Genomic DNA, 13,526 nt, shown 5'->3' with positions numbered 1-13,526 from the left:
AAAGAACTGGGCTGGGCAAAGAATGTTTAATTTAGGCCTCAATCATGAGCCCCTTCCTGATTCATTAGTGACCTTCCAAAAGTTGAAGGTAGGTAGGATGAAGAGGCCAATTTTGTCTGCTGCACAAATGAAAAGCAGAGTCATCTATTCAGGAAGTAGAGAGCACTCAGTAGGCTCACCCCAAGAAAGAGGAAACGCCTCACGCCCTTCACAGGCTCTGTGAGTGCTGGCATGTCTGGGCTTCACTCCTTTAGCCACATAATCCTGCAAATTAGAAAGTAAGGATGTGTAAGGAATGGGCAGGAATCATGGGCCATGCACACATCTATGACCTTTCTAGGTGCTTCTCTAGGCAGTCATGAATATACGCAAGAGAATCTTTAAAATGTCTAAATCATATGAAAGAAAATGCAAGAGAGGAAGAAAAAGAAAGGGACTTTTTTTTCCCCCTTTTAGATTAGGGGGACACGGTTCACATCCTCCTGGGTTTAAAGGGAATGATGCACTTTTAAATTTAAATAAATTTTGAGCACTTGCAGAGCAAAATCTTGGGAATTCAGAGTAATGTATCTGGAGAAAAGTCAGGAGAAAAAATAGATTGTGTGTCTAAGGAGCTCCTGAAAGACAGTATTCAGAGTGTTCAGGAATGATCACTACTCTGTGTCTTGGGGTCTTCCTTCTAACAAGAGGCACTGAGATTTAAAATAAGTTTGGGAAAGTGCTGCTGAAATGTATTTTCCTTTGCTTGAATGGATGATGAACCAACAGGCTGAAGAATCCAGTGGAATTTGAATCCTGGAGGTGAATTTCAATGGCTGGAAGAGGAGAAACTATTTATCATCATCAAGACTGTTTTCAAGTTGTAGAATGGGAACAGTACTAGTTTCTGCCTGGTAGACTTTTGCAAAGATTGAACAAAATAGGGGATAATGCAATAAGAAGTCACTTAGCTTGATAATTAGAATATTGTCCACAGATGTTATCTATCATTCAATTATTCTCATGAGAATAGAAATTCAAACAGAAACGTCATGAATTAGCCTTTTCTCATAAGGTTATGGAAGTAACCTTTGATCAAATAAACTCAAAGAGCTTGGTAGTAAGTGGAGCACAAATGGGTTTGTGACTTTCAGAGTGAATTTTGAACAGGCATTAAAACACTAGGGCACTTCCTAAGCTGGTAAAGTAAATGGCTTAACGTACCACCCTGGTTAAAATTCTTGGTAATGTAAACATTCTGTAGTCTTTCTCTATTTTATTTAGGAAAAATCTATTTTCAACAAGGAGACTCCATCTGTTTGTGAGTGCTTATAAAGGGAAAGAACTTTAAAGTTGGCAAGAGAAGATATTTTTAAAGTTCTGTGATATAAGGAATGTGCTTCAAATAATTTTACCTGAAAGCCATCATGGGAATTGTTAATGCCATCAAGTCTGACAAGGATTTCTGATCTCAGTAGTTTTCAAACTGCATGATTGTTATAATGTTTAATTATTTCCTTGAAGAGTTGATTTCATTTAAGATGTTTTTCATTTATAATCAACAGCTGGTAACATCTTGATTATTTTAAAAAGCCATCTTTCAATGCTCATATGCTCTGCCCTTCCGGCTGAATATTTATATTTCTTATAAGAAGGACTGGCACAAAATCTTACTTTGATCTTTTTGGTTAATATTATTAAGAGTTTGAGTTTTCTAGGTTGCTCAGTGCTAAAGAATCTACCTTCAATGCAGGAGATGTAGGTTCCATCCTGGGGTTAGGAGGATCCCCTGGAGAAGAAAAAGGGAACCAACTCTAGTATTCTTGCCTGTGGACAGAGGAACCTGGCAGGCTACAGTCCATGGGGTCACAAAGAGTCAGACACGATTAAGCAACTAAGCACAGCGCAGCACAGAGTTGATTTACAATGTGGCCTCAGTGTTGCAGAAAAGAATCAAATCTGTGTTGAAGAGAAGCCAATTCTAACTCCGTGTTGGACCCTTGTTTCTTTGACTTCCTTTTTGTTTCTTTTGTTATACATAAAGAGCCTGCCTCAGAGGACCCTGCCCCTCTGCCTCACAGTAAACTGACGTGCCTTTGTTCAGCTCATAGATAGAAAATCTGATGCCTGCCCACCTGTGAATAGCTACAACAAAAAAGAGATTAACACACTGCTTCCAACAGCTGGCCGTTAGGAGAGACGTTTGCAAGACTGAAGACTATTTCACTTCACTTCCCCACTGCCTCTCCATCTCTGTTTTACTTTTAGACCTCAGTCACTGATTGCTGCTCTCTCTGGTTCTGTAAAAGAACCTGGCTTCCAAACCCCCGACAATATGGTTACTCTGAGACATTAGTCTGCCATCTTCTCGGTCAGCTGGCTTTCCAAATACAGTCTTATTCCTTGCCTTACCTCATCTCTCAGATTCACTGACCTGTTGTGGGGCAAACAGAGTAAGCTTGGACTCAGTAACATTAATTTTATGTGCAGAGCAAAGTGATTCAGTTATACATGTACATATATCTACTCTTTTTCAAATTGATTTTCCCATTAGGTTTTTACAGAGTATTGAGCAGAGTTCCCTGTGCTATACAGTAGTCCCTTGTTGGTTATCCATTCTAAAACTCCCAATTTTTCTCCCCACCCCCACCTTGTCCTTTCAGTAACCATAAGTTTGTTTTTTAAGACTGTTTCTGGTTTGTACATCTGTCCACTTGCATCATTTTTTTATGATTCTGCATATAAGTGAGATCATATATTTGTCCTGCTCTATCTGACTTACTTCACTCAGTGCGATGATCTCTGGGTACATTTATGTTCCTGCAAATGACAATGATTTATTGTTGTTTAGTCGCTAAGTTGTGTCCAATTCTTTTGTGACCCCGGGGATGGTATAGCCCACCAGGCTTCTCTGTCCATGGGATTTCCCAAGCAAGAATATTGAAGTGAGTTGCCATTTCCTTCTCCAGGAGATTTTCCTGATGCAGGGATCAAATCTGTGTCTCCTGCTTGGTAGGTGGATTCTTTATCACTAAGCCACCTGGGAAGCTTTATTTATTTCATTCTATATAATGGCTTAACTGAATAATATTCCATTATGTGTGTGTGTATAGAAATGCAACGGATTTCTGTGTATTTATTTTGTTCATTGGTGAACTCTAGTAGTTCTCTGGTAGCATTTAAGAATTTTCTATGTATAGTAGCAGGTCATCAGCAAATATTGACAGTGTTACTTCTTTTTCTTCTCTGTTTGCCATGGTTAGGACTTCCAAACCATGTTGACTAGAAGTGGCAAGAGTGGGCATCCTTGTCTTATTCCTGACCTTAGAGGAAATGCTTTCAGTTTTTCACTGTTGACTTTGATGTTGGCTGTAGGTTTCCCATAAATGGATTTTATTATACTGAACTATGTTCCTTCTATGCTCACGTTTCTGGAGCGTTTTCATCATAAAAGGGTGCTGAACTTTGTCAAAAGCTTTTCTGCATATATTAAGATAATCATATGACTTCTACTCTTAAGTCTGTTAATGTGGTCTATCACACTGATGTAAGATTGGGCTTCCCTGGTGACTCAGACAGTAAAGAATCTTATATTTCTCTAAGCTTCCCTCTTAGAACTTATTTTGCCACAGCCCACTGGTTTAAGATCATTATGCTATCATTTTCACTTGTCTCTATGTATTTTTTGATTTCCTCTTTGATTTCTTCAGTTACCCATTGGTTGTTTAGTAGCATATAGTTCAGCTTCCATGTGTTTGTGTTTTTATGCTTGTAGTTTATTTCTAATCTCATAGTGTTGAGGGTGGAAAAAAAATTGATATGATTTAAATTTTCTTAAATTTACTGAGGTCCATTGTGTGGCCCAGCATGTGGCCAATCCTGAAGAATATTCCATTTGTGCATGAGAAGAAAGTGTATTATGCTGCTTTTGGATGGAGTGTTCCATAAATACCGCCCCCCCACCTCAAAAAAAAATCAATTAAGGCCTGTGTTTTCTCACTGATTTTCTGTCTCGGTGATATGCCCAATGATGAAGGTGTGTGGGGTTAAGGTCCCCCACTGTTATTGTGCTGTGGTTGTTTTTTCCCTTTTATGGCTGTTAGTATTTGCTCTATGGGCTTTCCTGGTGGCTTATGGGTAAAGAATCTGTTTGCTAATGCTGGAGATGCAGGTTTGATTCCTAGGTTGGGAAGATCCCCTGGAGAAGGAAATAACCCACTTCAGTATTCTGGCCTGGGACATCCAAAGGACAGGGAAGCCTGGCAGGCTACATTCTATGGGATCACAATGGAGTCAGACATGACTTAGCAACTAAACAATAGCAACAATATTTGCCTTATATATTGAGCTGCTCCTATATTGGGGATATATACATGTATCATTATTATAACTTCTTGGATTGATCCATTGATCATTGTGTAATTTTTGTTTCTTGTAATAGTCTTTATTTTAAAGTCTGCTTTGTCTGATAGGAGTTTTGGTACTTTTGATTTTCATTTGTATGGAGTGCATTTTTAAAAGATGATTATTGATATCTGTGTTCTTAGTGCCATTTTGTTAATTGGTCTGATTTGTTTCTGTAGGTCTTTTTCCCTTTCCTTCCTCTTTTGTCCTCTTCTCTTGTGCTTTGATGGCTAACTTTACTGCTGTGCTTATTATATTCCTTAATCTTTTGTATATGTATCTATTGTGTTTACCATGAGGTTTAGATATAGCAATCTATATAGAAACAAAATCGTTTGAAGTTTCCAGTCTTTTAATTTCAGAAGCATTTCCAAATCCTGTATTTTTACTCTCGTCTTCTCACAAGTACTGGTTTTAATATATTTTTGTGTGAATGATTTCCTACTGTATGTTTGCCTCTCCTGGTGAGCTTTTCCATTCATAATTTTCTTGTTTCTAGTGGTGGCCTTTTCTTTTCCACCTAGGGAAGCTTGTTTAGTATTTGTTGCAAAGCTGATCTGATGGTGGTGATTTCTCTTAACTTTTGCTTATCTGTAAAGCTCTTGATTTCTCTGCTGAATCTGAATAAGAGCCTTTCTGGTTGTGGGTTCTTCCCTTTCATCACTTTAAATGTGTTTGTGCCACTGCCTTCTGACCTGTAGAGTTTCTGCTGAAAAATCAGTTAATAACCTTATGAGTGTTCCCTTGTATATTATTTGTTGTCAAAGTAAAGTCACTCAGTCATGTCCGACTCTTGGCGACCCCATGAACTGTAGCCTATCAGGCTCTTTCATCCATGGGATTTTCCAGGCAAGAGTGCTGGAGTGGATTGCCATTTCCTTCTCCAGGGGATCTTCCCAACCCAGGAGTCGAACCCAGGTCTCCTGCATTGCAGGCAGACGCTTTACCATCTGAGCCACCGGGGAAGTCCATGATTATTTGTTGTTGTTGCATTTCCCTTATTCCTTTTAATATTTTACCTTTAATTTTTGTCCATTTGATTACTATGTGTCTCTGTGGGTTTCTCCACGTGTTTATTCTACCTGGTATTCTCTGAACTTTCTGGAGTTGGGTGACTATTTTCTTTCCCGTGTTAATAAAATTTTCAGCTGGTAGCTCTTTAAATATTTTCTCTGGTACTTTCTCTCTTCTCCTCTGGAGTCCCTATAAGGTGAATGTTGGTGCATTTAATATTGTCTCAGCAATCTCTTAGACTGTCCTCATTTCTTTTGATTCTTTTTTTCCTCTATTCTATTCTGCAGTAGTGATTTCCACAATTCTCTCTTCCAGCTCACGTATCCATTCTTCGGCCTCATTTGTTCTCCTGCTGATTCCTTCTAATGTGCTTTTCGCTTCAGTTACTGTATTGCTCATCTCTGTTTGCTGTTTGGGCAGCTCTGGTGGCTCAGATGGTAAAGAATCTGCCTGCAATGCAAGAGAGCTGGGTTCAATCCCTGGGCCAGAAAGGTGTCCTAGAGAAGGGGATAGGTGCCCATTCAGTATTCTTGCCTGGAGAATCAGATCTGGGATCTTGGATCATCTTTACTATCGTTTTCTGAATCCCCCCCCGTCCCTGCATGTATATTGCCTACCTCTGTTTCACTCAGCTTTTTCCTGGCATTTTTATTTTGTTCCTTTCTCTGTGATGTATTCTTCTGCTGTCACATTTCATTTAACGATCTGTAATCGTGGTTTCTACTCTACACGGGTGTAGTTCTTGCTTCTGTGGTCTGCATCTTGGTGGACGAGACTGGTCTAATGGGCTTGTGCCAGCTTTCTCGTGGGAGGGACTGGTTTCTGCCCACTGGTGGGGCGAGTTGAGTCTTGTCCCTCTGGCGAGTAGTGCTGTGTCAAGGTCCGTGTTTATTGTGCAGGTGTGGGCTCAGGATGAGTAGGCAGCCTGTCTGCTGATGACTTGGGCTGTGTTCCCATCCTGCTGGGTGTTCGGTCTGAGGCATCTTGGACCAAACAGCACAGAAGCCTACAGGCTGTGGGGTGGGGCCAGGTCTTGGTGAGAAAATGGGGCTCTCTTGGAAAGCTCATGCCAACAAGTACCCCCCGCCAGAACTGCTGCCTCCAGGGTCTTTGTCTCTGCAGTCAGCCACGGCCACAGCTACCTCCACTGGAGTTGCTTCAAAACCAGCAACAAGGTCTGACCCAGGGTCTTATAAGGTCATTGCTTTTTCTCCTGGGTCCTGGAGTATACAAAACCTTGTGTACCCTCCAAGAGTGGAGTTTCTGTTTCCCCCACTCCTATGGAATTCTTGTTATCAAATCCTGCTGACTTTCAAAACCTGATGCTCTGGGACCTCCAGCTCCCAATGTCAGACACCAGGCTAGGGAACCTGACATGGGGCACAGAACTTTCACTCCTTTGGAGAACTTCTGTGGTATAATTATTTTCCAGTTTGTGGGTTGCCTACCTAGTATGGGTATGGGATTTGATTTTATCATGTCTTCACCCTTCTAACCATCTTGCTGTAGATTCTTTTTTTCGTAGGTTCCAGTATCTTTTTTGTTGTTGTTGTTATTGATGGTTATCAGCAGTTAGTTGTAATTTTCATGTTTTTATGGGAAGAGATGAGCTCACTTCACTTAATTATTATAATTATTCTGTAAATCCTATTAATTATTTTGTAAATCCTATAGTTACTTTATAAGTCCTGTAAGACTGAGCTATTATGATCCCTAAACAGGAACATAAATATATGAACATATCAGTTCAGTCCAGTTCAGTCGCTCGGCCGTGTCCAACTCTTTGCGACCCCATGAATTGTAGCAGGCCAGGCCTCCCTGTCCATCACCAACTCCCAGAGTTCACTCAGACTCACATCCATCGAGTCAGTGATGCCATCCAGCCATCTCATCCTTTGTCGTGCCTTTCTTCTCCTGTCCCCAATCCCTCCCAGCATCAGGGTCTTTTCCAATGAGTCAGCTCTTCACATGAAGTGGCCAAAGTACTGGAGTTTCAGCTTTAGCATCAGTCCTTCCAATGAACACCCATATAGAGAAGACTGAAAAGAATGAACTAATATTAACTGGACAACTGTGTTAAGCAAGCTGCATTAAATGATCTCTATTTTTTTTTTCATTCTTCAAAATAATCTTATGGATAGATATCTTTCCATTTTGCCTACAAAGAAACTGAGGCCTGTAAATAACTCAACATATAGGGCCGTGCTTGTTAATGGCTGAGGTGGCATCTGAAACTCTGTCCACCTGGCCTTTCATATGATAATAATATACGTGTAAGAGTACTGTGGTTTACTATAACTGATTCATTTCTTTCCATTGGTTTTTGGTGAAGCCCTTAGCTAGGAGTGGTTTATCATTCTTTGTTCTTATTATCTAGTTTTTGAGTCAAATGCTTCTCCACTTTGTCAGTACCTAGGGTTATTTTCTATGAATGTTAAGCCTTTTGCTTATTGCCTCTCTAGACCTTGTTGTATTTAAGATTGCATGCCTGATCTAAGGGTTACTAAAGGGTTACATTGGGAATGTGACTAGTTAATTTTATTAATCTAATAAAGCTATTTGGATATAATACTTGCAAATCTTTAAACTGACAGGGAAATTGCTTTGGTAAATTTTTTGAAATTCTCTATTAAATCATGCAAGTTTATTTTAAGTTGACATATCTTTCTAATAAATAAAGCTTACAGATATACCAAAATGAAATACTCAAAATAGGTCTTAATTCAAGCAGGAAGTGATTAGTGCAGCTCTAGAGAAACTACTTTAGCTGTGGCACAACAAATTATACAAATGTGTGTAGCCACATCTGTGGAGAAATTTGATCCTCTTTTTCAGGTAAATACATAACCCATTCAAACAGAAGATTATATTTTTCTTATTAAAAATTTCTATTCACTTAAAGAATATATGTGGCAAGGGCTGTGACTATATGTCTGTGAATGTACTATTACTTGGGTCCATATATGGTAAAAGACTGAATCAAAACCAAGATTTTTTTGAACATAGGTAGTATTTTATTTATACATTATAGATAAGTAATAGTCATATGTATATATACCAAAATATCATTGTCAATAGGTCCTGGAAAATGAGTTTATTTCTTTAATAGCATATTTATCAACACATTATCCAACTTATCAGTTGGAGTTTAAATTGCTTATAAATTAATCTTACAGTAAAAATTACTATTTGGAAGGATGTAAAAATTATACCTCAGAGGAATTTGTAATAAATGAAACAATAGAATTTAAGTCAGAAGTTAGTGACAATATTTTTGTACTCTGTACTCATTTTATATTAGCAAATTTGACATAAATTGATGTAGGTGTGCAGAGTACCATATAAGTTTCATTTCTATCCATTTCCATATATGTCTGAATATATAAATAAATATATAAGTACTGTAATTCATTAGTCAGGGTAAGACTATATGTGGATTGTGTATATTTCAGCTAATTTTAATATTACTTTTAATCATTCACATTAAAAATATGTACATGTGTAAATATATTTGTGTATTAATGATTTGCTTTGTTTTGCTATTATTATAAGCAACAGTTCAGTTCAGTTCAGTTCATTTGCTCAGTTGTGTCTGACTCTTTGTGACCCCATAGACTGCAGCACTCCAGGCCTGCCTGTCCATCACCATCTCCCAGACCTTCCTCAAACTCATGTCTATCGAGTTGGTGATGCCATCCAACTATCTCATCCTCTGTCATCCCTTCTCCTCCCACCTTCAATCTTTCCCAGCATCAAAGTTTTTTCCAGTGAGTCAGTTCTTTGCATCAGGTGGCCAAAGAATTGGAGTTTCAGCTTCAGCATCAGTCCTTCCAATGAATATTCAGGACTGATCTCCTTCAGGATGGACTGGTTGGATCTCCTTGCAGTCCAAAGGACTCTCAAGAGTCTTCTCCAACACCACAGCTCAAAAGCATCAATTCTTTGGCACTCAGCTTTCTTTATGGTCCAACTCTCACATCCATACATGACTACTGGAAAAACCATAGCTTTGACTAGATACACCTCTGTTGGTAAAGTAATGTCTCTGCTTTTTAATATGCTGTCTAAGTTGGTCATAACTTTTCTTCCAAGGAGCAAGCATCTTTTCATTTCATGGCTGAAGTCACCATCTGCAATGATTTTGGAATCCCTCAGAATAAAGTCTGTCACTGTTTTCCCCTGTTTCCCCATCTATTTGCCACGAAGTGATTGAATTGGATACCATTGAAAGGTTGTTGCTGAACCATGGAAGATGCCAGGATTCTTGGCCTCCGGAGGGGACGAACTCCATCCAGAGCCAGAGATGAGGCTTGATTGCTCAGAGCTTTTGTGTAATAGAGTTTTATTAAAGTATAAAAGAAATAGAGAAAATTTCTGACACAGACATCAGAAGGGGGCAGAAAGAGTGCCTCACTGGTGTTAACAATGGAGTTATATACTTTTAATTAATTATGACAGTGAATCAAAAGAATGTCTAGAGGTTGTAAAGACCTTACTAGATTCACTCCCATAATTTACATTTTAAGATAACAGGATTAGCCAGAAGGTTTTTTCCAGAAACTCTCCTCAAGCAGGATACTTTATTGTTATATAATCCTAAGGAATGGAGAGGAAAAAAAGTTTGTCTTTTTCTCCTCCTTGAGAATTCCAGACCCCTCTCTCCTTGGGAACCCCTGGACTTCTTATCAAAACTGCCTTGGAATTGACTTTCTCACCATGATCTTAGTTTTCTGAATGTTGAGTTTTAAGCCAACTTTTTCACTCACTTCTTTCACTTTCATCAAGAGGCTCTTTAGTTCTTCTTCACTTTCTGCCATAAAGGTGGTGTCATCTGCATATCTGAGGATATTGATATTTCTCCTGGCAATCTTGATTCCAGTTTGTGCTTTATCCAGCCTGGCATTTCGCATGATATAATCTGCATATAAGCTAAATAAGCAGGTGACAATATACAGCCTTGACGTACTCCTTTCCCAATTTGGAACCAGTCTGTGGTTCCATGTCCAGTTTAAATGTAGCTTCTTTACCTGCATACAGATTCCTCAGGAGGCAGGTCAGGTGGTCTGGTATTCCCATCTCTTTCAGAATTTTCCACAGTTTGTTGTGATCCACACAGTCAAAGGCTTTGATGTTGTCAATAAACCAGTAGTAGATGTTTTTCTGGAACTCTCGCTTTTTCCATGATCCAGCGGATGTTGGCAATTTGATCTCTGGTTCCTCTGCCTTTTCTAAAACCAGCTTGAACATCAGGAAGTTACCAGCTTGAACATCAGGAAGTTCACGGTTCACGTACTGCTGAAGCCTGGCTTGGAGAATTTTGAGCATTACTTAACTAGCATGTGAGATGAGTGCAATTGTGCAGTAGTTTGAACATTTTTTGGCATTGCCTTTCTTTGGGTTTGGAATGAAAACTGACCTTTTCCAGCATGAACAAACGTAATTTATAGACTATCCTTTCCAGGAACAGATTGGCCAATGAGAGGACATGTAACACTTTATTTTATATAAATGTTTTGTATCTCTCCAGTTTTAATTTTTATAAATGTCTTGATAATTATACTTTAAAATATATGTATTGAATTAATTTAATTTTAATTGAAGCATTCTTCTCTCTGGAATTATTTGAAATATTAATAGTCTATAGAAAATTATCATGGTTAATTTCATCATTATTATTATTGGTCTTTGTAATATGGAATGGATACCTAAGGTGTATCTAGAAACACCAACCTATAATATGCTATTGCTGACTATGTAATGGGAAGGGTAGGATGCATATGAAATGTATACTTGAGAAAAAGCTATTATTTAAAACATTTTCAATTCATGTGAATTTCTGAAGGCTTACCTCAGCAATAATAACAAAACTACTAGTAAAAATGACAATTGAGTGATTATTATTCTGTGCTAGGATCTTAATATTTATTTTTAAATTTAATATTCATAATATTTGTATGAGGTATTATTACTTTTATGGTGTAGACTAGGATTATGAAATTAATATTAAGTGACTTGAACAGGATAATTTTACAAGTTAAGTGTTTGAGAAGTGAGTAGACTTCTGAAGAATATCTAGAAACTGAGATAAAGCTCCAAATGTCTGTCCATCAAAGACAAATTAATGATTATGCTATTGTTCTTGGAATGAATTTTAAGATTATTCAGAATATACTGCAAAGACTAATCAAAAACATTTCATGGAAGCTGAATTTGTGATTTCCTGGATTCTCTCTGGACACATACCAGCAGATACTAGCAGATGGTCATGCAAAATCTTGAAGATTACAGAAATATTCCATGGACAGAAGAGCCTGGAAGGCTACAGTCTGTGGGTCTGTGAAGAGTTGGATATGACTGAGTGACTATCACATTCATTTTGTTTTTCAGAGAAAATGAAGTAAGTTTTTAAAATTGCTTATTTTGCTGTTTTTTTCCTTAACATTCTTGTTTACTTGCGTTAGTTGTTTTCAAGCAAGGTCCAATTTGATGTGAAATTATTATAATATTAATTTGCTTTAAGCGCATGGTTTTTTGCAAACAAAATATAGAAAAGATAAAGGAGACAATTTAGAAAAGGGGGAGAAAGAACTAGAAAATAAATAAAAGTTCAGTTCAGTTGCTCAGTCATGTCTGACTCTTTGCGACCCCATGAATCGTAGCACACCAGGCCTCCCTGTCCATCAACATCTCCCAGAGTTCACTCAAACTCACATCCATCGAGTTGGTGATGCCATCCAGCCATCTCACCCTCTGTCGTCCCCTTTTCCGCCTGCCCCCTATCCCTCCCAGCATCAGAGTCTTTTCCAATGAGTCAGCTCTTTGCATGAGGTGGCCAAAGTACTAGAATTTCAGCTTTAGCATCATTCCTTCCAAAGAACACCCAGGCCTGATCTCCTTTAGAATGGGCTGGTTGGATCTCCTTGCAATCCAAGGGACTCTCAAGAGTCTTCTCCAACACCACAGTTCAAAAGCATCAATTATTCAGTGCTCAATTTTCTGCACAGTCCAACTCTCGCATCCATACATGACCACTGGAAAAACCATAGCCTGACTAAACGGACTTTTGTTGGCAAAGTAATGTCTCTGCTTTTCAATATACTATCTAGGTTGGTCATAACTTTTCTTCCAAATGGTATGGACCTAACAGAAGCAGAAGATATTAAGAAGAGGTGGCAAGAATACACAGAAGAACTGTACAAAAAAGATCTTCATGATCAAGATAATCACGATGGTGTGATCACTCACCTAGAGCAAGACATCCTGGAATGTGAAGTCAAGTGGGCCTTAGAAAGCATCACTATGAATGAAGCTAGTGGAGATGATGGAATTCCAGTTGAACTCTTTCAAATCCTGAAAGATGATGCTGCGAAAATGCTGTACTCAATATGCCAGCTAATTTGGAAACCTCAGCAGTGGCCACAGGACTGGAAAAGGTCAGTTTTCATTCCAATCCCAAAGAAAGGCAATGCCAAGGAATGCTCAGACTACCACACAATTGCACTCATCTCACATGCCAGTAAAATAATGCTCAAAATTCTCCAAGCCAGGCTTCAGCAATACGTGAACAGTGAACTCCCAGATGTTCAAGCTGGTTTTAGAAAAGGCAGAGGAACCAGAGATCAAATTGCCAACATCCGCTGGATCATGGAGAAAGCAAGAGAGTTCCAGAAAAACATCTATTGACTATGCCAAAGCCTTTGACTCTGTGGATCACAAATAAAAGTAAGAACTTGACAAAATTGGAATTAGAAAGGAAATTGATCAGTATGAACTTAGGGCCTTAAAAAATTTTTCTTTGATCAAAACTACTTGTGAAAGGAAAAAAAATATTGAATACAGCCCCATCTATTTAAAATCCATGAAAACTTCAGTAGTTTACAATTAACTTTTATAAAGATGTCCTTGGTCTTTGAGTTTTAAATGTAAGATTAGGAAGAGAATGGATCTGGAGAGTCTGTCAAATGAAGGCATATGAATTCCCAAGGGGTTACAGTTGGGATGGCGACGTGGGAGTCATGCAGATGAAGGTAGCTGGCTAGTGTAGAAAAAATACAAGATTAAATGTAATGATAAACCTCAGGAAATTTGAGTCTACAGAGTCTAGAGTTTATAAAACTGGAGACAAGAAA

Source organism: Ovis canadensis, chromosome 9 (genome assembly GCF_042477335.2).
Source record: "Ovis canadensis isolate MfBH-ARS-UI-01 breed Bighorn chromosome 9, ARS-UI_OviCan_v2, whole genome shotgun sequence".
Lineage (NCBI taxonomy): Eukaryota > Metazoa > Chordata > Mammalia > Artiodactyla > Bovidae > Ovis > Ovis canadensis.
This window is presented reverse-complemented; position numbering follows the sequence as displayed.